At 32.9% G+C, this 6,682-nt stretch overlaps 1 long non-coding RNA gene across 1 annotated transcript; it reads right to left on the bottom strand.

Moving 5' to 3' along the window:
- Window positions 1-1,847: 1,847 nt before the first annotated feature.
- LOC103839796 lies at window positions 1,848-6,613 on the bottom strand. The gene is made up of 2 exons (XR_004451653.1): window positions 6,303-6,613; window positions 1,848-5,901 (listed from the first exon to the last, which is right to left on the bottom strand). It is a non-coding gene; the product is annotated as an uncharacterized LOC103839796 (long non-coding RNA).
- Window positions 6,614-6,682: the final 69 nt, after the last annotated feature.

Genomic DNA, 6,682 nt, shown 5'->3' with positions numbered 1-6,682 from the left:
GAAGACCGGTCAGATTGATGATGGTCTTGTGAGGGACGTGGTCGACCTGGTCCAAACTCAGGTGTACGACGAAGTGTCTCAGCTTCAAACCGATGATGACGATTCGACGGCTTCGACCAACTTGTCCCGGGTTCGAATCAACGAAATCGTTGAATCAGTAAGTTTGTTTTTTAAAAGTTCAATTTATTTATTTCTTGATTTTTATTTTATCATCAATTTATATTATCTAAATTTGGTTTTTTATATTTCAGTCGGTTCTAAAGAAGAAGGGACGTATGGTCGGTTTGGGTCGTCGCTCCCGGTCGGCTGCTCCTTCTTCTGCACCACCGCCATATGTTGATCCGGAAGTTCTTATGGCTCAGCTGAAGGACAAGGATGATCGGATATCTGCGTTGGAGACCCAGATGGCAGTTCAACAGGCGGGCTATGAGACCCAGAAGAGGCTCAACGAGCAGATGATGGAGATGATGAAGAGGATGTACCCGAACGAGGTGTTCCCGAACATCCAAGACCCGTAGTTTTTTTTTTTTTTTACCAAAAACTCTGAATGTTTTATTTAACTTTGAATATTATCTACTATGTTTTATTTAATGTTTATTCAATTTTAATTTTAATTTTAAATTTTTAAATTTAAATTTAAATTTTTTTTAAAAAAATAATTTTTTTCGAAATTCCGAGGGAATGGAGTTCCTCAGAAAATTCCGAGGAACTTTCTTCCCTCGGAAAATTCCGAGGAACATATTTCCCTCGGAATTTTCCGAGGGATGGAGTCCTCGGAAAATTCCGAGGGAGTTTTGTCCCTCGGAATTTTCCGAGGAACTCCATTCCCTCGGAAAATTCCGAGGGAAATATGTTCCTCGGAATTTTCCGATAAACATTCCGAGGAATGTTTTGTCGAAACTTCCGAGGATTTGACCATCGGAATTCCATCGGTATATTCCGAGGAACCATCCGACGAACATATGTTTCTCGGAGTTTCCTCGGAATTTTGTTTCCTCGGAATTCCGTCGGAAATTTCCGACGGAATTCCGAGGAAGTATGAATTTCCAAGGAGATATTTCCGAGGACTTTTTTCGTCGGTATGTCGTCGGAATAGCGTTATTCCGACGACATACCGACGATTTTTTCCCTCAGTATCCCGATGTTTTCTTGTAGTGTCTGTTGCAAAAGTAACATGAAACTGTCGTAAATTTTTCATACATTCCAATGTCCAAATCAAAGCCTCCACCTCCGAGTGAAGAGGTGAAAGACATGCCCTTACATTCCTTGCTCCTAATAAAGCCTCAAAGCCCGGTAATGTACTATACCATCCCTGTCCCGAAAAGAGTTCCTCATCTTTCCACGAACCATCTATAAAACACCATCGTCCTGGAGTTTCTAATGTGGGTTTGGGCTGTACATGGCGCTCCCTCTGCTGATCAGTAGCTACTTGTGCTTCAGCCCAAAGTGTTGATTCCAATTCTGCTAATTGAAGTGTTTCCCGTTGGTCAATATCCAGATTACTAAGCACTTTATTATTCCGACCTTTACAAATATACCATGATATCCATGCAAATTGGTGGTCATCCATCTTTGGATTGACTCTCCAAAAAAAATGATCCATGTTACCAAAAACAGAACAAATAAGAAAAATATTGGTATTCGATGGTATTTTAGATAATACACACACTTGACGTGCTGGAGGACATTCAAAAAACACATGGTTTATTGTTTCCTCCGGTTCTCCGCATCGAGCACAACATATATCCCCTTGTATTCCTCTCGAGGAACCCCAACTTTATATATAAAAATATATTGCTATTTTAGAATAATTTTTTAATATATTTTTACAATTATTTTTATAATTGCATACAATTGTTTGTATAATCTTTTTAAAAATTATATTTGTAAGCAATTGTTTTCATATTTTTTACTATCAAGTTCTGATTTATTTTTTAAAAAATTATAATATTGTTAGAGATATCTTAATGGTCGTGACTATAAGAATGATATGTTGTTGATTTATTTTTAAGAGCAGTTAAACAATGTAAATTATTGTTCTGATATTTTAAAATTTAATTTTATGCATGGGTAGATATTCAGGTATCCGATCGAGTTCAGTTAATGTCTTTTCGGATTATGGGTTTTAGGATCTAGAGATTTAAATTGTATTTTGATATTTATTAGTTTTTGTTCGGGTTCGATTCAATGGGCTTGGCTACCCATTTAAATTATGTTTATTTTATTGAAACCCAAATATAATTTAAGATCTTCATATTTCAAAATAAAAGTAATATACATATATGTTATAGTTATGTATAACTAAATGCATACAACTATCATGAAAAATAGTTCGTTTGAATATTTGAGTAGGAAACCATTAAATATTTTAGTGTTTTTAGTTTTTTACTGCTTCAATCCTTTTAAACATTTTAAAATGTTTAAACAGTTCCGAGTTTTTTTGAGTATTTTAAATATTTTGGATATTATATTTTAAATTAATTATTATATTTAAATATATAATTATAATTTAAAAAACTTTGGGTACCTAAAATATTTCATTCGTGTCAGATTCAGTTCCAGTTTTTCGGATAAAAATTCCGAAACCATTCCAATATTTTACCATTTTCGTTTGAGTTCGGTAGATATTTTTAGGTCGGATTTTGGATATTTTGCTAAGCCCTAGTATAGAGTATACTTTTTATGTTGTTTTTCTCATGACATTCTCTTATTTCTTATAATATTATTCCATCGTAAACAAAAGTATATCAGTGCGCAAAATATTTTTGGTATTAGTATAGACTAGGATCGTGTCCGCGCTACGCGCGGATATTGGATGAAGTTAAAATTTGTGTATGACTATAGCTGTGGCTGTTTCTGGTTGTTGTTAAAATAGATTTAAAGTAATTATAAGAAGGAATATATGACATTGAGTTTTTTAAGATTGATTGTTCATTTTTTTATGCAAATGAAGTTGGAAGTCAATCGATAGAGATGTAAAAGTAGAGGAGAGTTGATGTTTTTGGTTGTGTATAGTGGTTTTCTGTAGTAATGGAAATTAAATTAACGTGTTGAAAATTAAAAATATGTAAAAGTACTTCGTAATTGAGATATTGTTTAGCATTATGGTGTTTTGAATTTGGAAATAATATTTTAAAAGTGTGTTTAGGTCTTCCATTAATAAACTAATTGGAAATTTTATGAATTATATTGAAAAAGGACCCCTTGAAAAAAACTTATGAATTAAAAAACCAGATAAATTGATCGAGAATTTAATACTAAGGTTTTGTTGTGTTACTTTCGTAGTATAACCTACCAAATCAAACTATCTCTACGCTTGATTTTGCACTTAATAGTTAAGATGTTCTGTCCGGATTTTGGACAAATGATTTCTTGGATTCCAGAGAGGGGTGATTGGGTTTGTATGTGTTTGAGGAGTCTATAAACGCACAGTAAAGTCGTAATTTTGATTTACCTCCAGCAGGTGGAGGATCATTGTGGTTTGATTTGACCATCGTGTTGAGGAAAACGACCCTTTGACGAAAGAAAGAATTAGAAAATGAGTCAGCGAAAGAGAGAGAGATCTTGAAATGTGGAAATCCACTGATTGAGTAACTTACACGTAATAGTTGTCTCCGTCTTTCTTCTCGTTGCAAATTTCTGAGTGGAAGATGATGTGAATGTTATGTGGAGCTGAGGTTGTTAACCGGTTTGTATCAAATATGCAATGTTACTGAATTTATTAGTATATTTTGTTGATTTGTATTGATGAGACAAAAGATTTTTTTGAACTTTCAGTGATGCCGGTGATTGTGGCAGGAGATGTGCTACTTGCCTTTCTGATATTATTGTCTATCGAGAAGAATATTTAGGTATTATAATCTGTTGAAGATTTTTATATTTAATGTGATACGTTTAAAATTTGAAAGTCTTGTGTGAATTGAAATAATTAGTTACAGTCATCAAATTGAAGCGAGAGAAAAAAAAAAGAAACAAATAATCTGATAATAAGAGTTCATAATTTGTCTTTGTTCATTACTCTTTGTCTCTGTTTTAAGGAGAAAAGTAACAAAACAACATAATAGGTTTTAAATTGCATAACCAAGATTCTGGTGCAAGAACAAACCACTATATTTTTAAAACAGATTTGATAGCTGTCTTTAATCTTTTTTTTGAGAAATTTAATTTTTAAATAAATATTAGGAGCTATATTAGTCTACATTTTGATCCGCGCTTCGAAAGCACGAGTTTTTTCGGTTAATAAAAATGTGATACGAATAGTATTTTTGATTATGATTTATATTATTAAGTTATTATATAAAATATTTTTAAAAAAATTATATAATTTGTCAATTCTTTTATTTGAAATTTTGTGTGTAAATTCTTATCTCACAACATCATCTTTATATTTTTATGCACTAGATAAGAGTTAAATTTGTTGGCATATTTTAGACTAATTTAAAATATATATTTGCAGGGGTTACAAAATATATAGAATATAAATGTAGTTTCTAAATGTAATTAGATTTCTTTAAGTTGGACACAACCTTTATTAACTGGACATGTTCCTAACTTAATAGTATTGACTTGAATTAGTAAAACAAATAGTGATTTTTACCACTATAGATTTTCCGGTTCATATATGTATTATTTATTGTAAAGTTCATACATATTTTTTAATAATTGTGCTTTTAAAAAAACAATTGTTTGCTTCGTCGGTGGCTGCAATACATGCGTGTTACATGGTATATAATTCCAAACATAAACATTTTTAATCTATATCCCTGGATCTATATTCAATGGTCTTATTGATTATTAAGACACATTATAAATTTGAATCCATGAAGTCCAAAGAAGAAGGACAATCTTGTTATCAAAACAAATTTCAAAGATTTGTTTAAACGTTATTGGGTTATGCTGGTGTTGGGCCAAAGGATTAGTATTAGTATTATTATTAGGGTTGTTAAATTCGTAATGACGTGGAGGTATGATTGGATGGGAATATTTCATCCTATGTGGCACCTCTAATTGAGCTATAAATTAGTACCTTTTATATAGTAGGATTGTACTTTTCCGTTCCAGAGCATTTTGTTTACCATCATTGGAGTATTAACAAACCAATACAAAGGTAAAACACCTCAAAAATGAAATTGTAGTCATTGCACTTACAGAAAACAAAGCATATTTTTGTAGAAAAAAAGAGAGTATCATTTGGTAAAAAAAAATTCCTCCATGTTTTGGTATGAGTTTGTGGTCAGAGATTTTTAAGATTGAAACCAAAATGTGTAATCTTAAATCTCAAACGGAGACAAATATTCTTATAACTATGATAAAAAATACGAAAATCAAATCCTGAAATTTGTTGATAGTTGATACCAATGACGCATGCTCTTTTTTGACAGTGAATGATTCCTTTTGATATATTCAACTGTTTCCATACAAAAAAAAATAAATAAAAATGAATTAGGCAATGGCATAAGGGACATGAAAATGGAAATTTACCCTTAATCCCTTCAGACCATGCTAGTCAAGAGCTTCAGTTAGCAGATGTTGTTGTAGCCAACTTGGGCCAAACCTTGCAATACAAGATTGGAATCTGTGCTCTCTTGTCACACTACCTGCAATGTCCATCGCTACTCTGTTTTTGGATACCGGAGTTTGAGCACAGGACCAACTCCGAATGTTACCAAGGTTCCATGACACTTGAATGACACATGCTCTAGTTAAATAGAATAGCGGTGATCCTTCGTCTCCATGTCACTGGTCGACGAACCATTCTACATCTTTTCGATCCCTCGCATTCTTCTTCTTCTCCATGCCGACATGGTCTTCATGACCACCACCACCGCGACCCCCTCCTCTGCCACCGTGACCACCACCGCTTCTGGAAATACTATTTAACTTTTTAGCGAGTAAAACTATCTGCACAATATCATTGGCCAAAGTGTATTTTGTTAATACATAATAAACTCCAGATGTTCATATGTTTTGAATAAAATCAGACCAATGAATTCAAGAAAGCAGCTGAGTTAAAGTAAGACAAAAACTTATTATTTCCAATATTCTCTTTATTATTTATGTCCGCAAGACAAAAACTTTTGACCAAGATCAAGAGAAATATTTTTCAAGAGACTATCGTTTATGCTTTTTGCGACAATATAGAAGACATAGGGAAAAAAACAGGAATGAATAAAAAGAATAGCTTTACTTGGAAGAGCAGTAGCAGTAACCTCTGTTCCAAACAACTAAATATTGTAGGAAGTAGATTGATTGATACTGAAGCAATGAAGTAATGGCTCAAAAGGGATTTGATGAAAACTTACAGTTTTAACATCAGTTGATGTGAATGGGCAATATGGCTATCACAGCAACACTGGGACCAGCGAAGAAAAAGAAACCAAAGCCATGAGCACAGCCAGTGGAAACTCTGAAAGTACTCTCGATATTCAGTGGTCTTCCAAGATAGCCTGACCGACTAACAGCTTAGATGATTTCATTATATTCCTGTAAAAGCAATTGTTCCCAGAGTATATATACATCTAGTTAACATCTCAATCAGACTGAAAACATCATCTATATTAATAGAAAAAACATAATCATTTGTTCCAGAAATCTGATGGAGAGAATTAGATAGACCCAACCTTTACGGGAACAATTGGATGTACAGATGAATATGAACATTTTGGGTCTTGATGGATCATGT

This window comes from Brassica rapa, chromosome A09 (assembly GCF_000309985.2).
Source record: "Brassica rapa cultivar Chiifu-401-42 chromosome A09, CAAS_Brap_v3.01, whole genome shotgun sequence".
In the NCBI taxonomy this organism is placed as follows: Eukaryota; Viridiplantae; Streptophyta; class Magnoliopsida; order Brassicales; family Brassicaceae; genus Brassica; species Brassica rapa.
The sequence above is the reverse complement of the archived record's forward strand: the minus strand, read 5'-3'. Positions and strand labels throughout refer to the sequence as shown.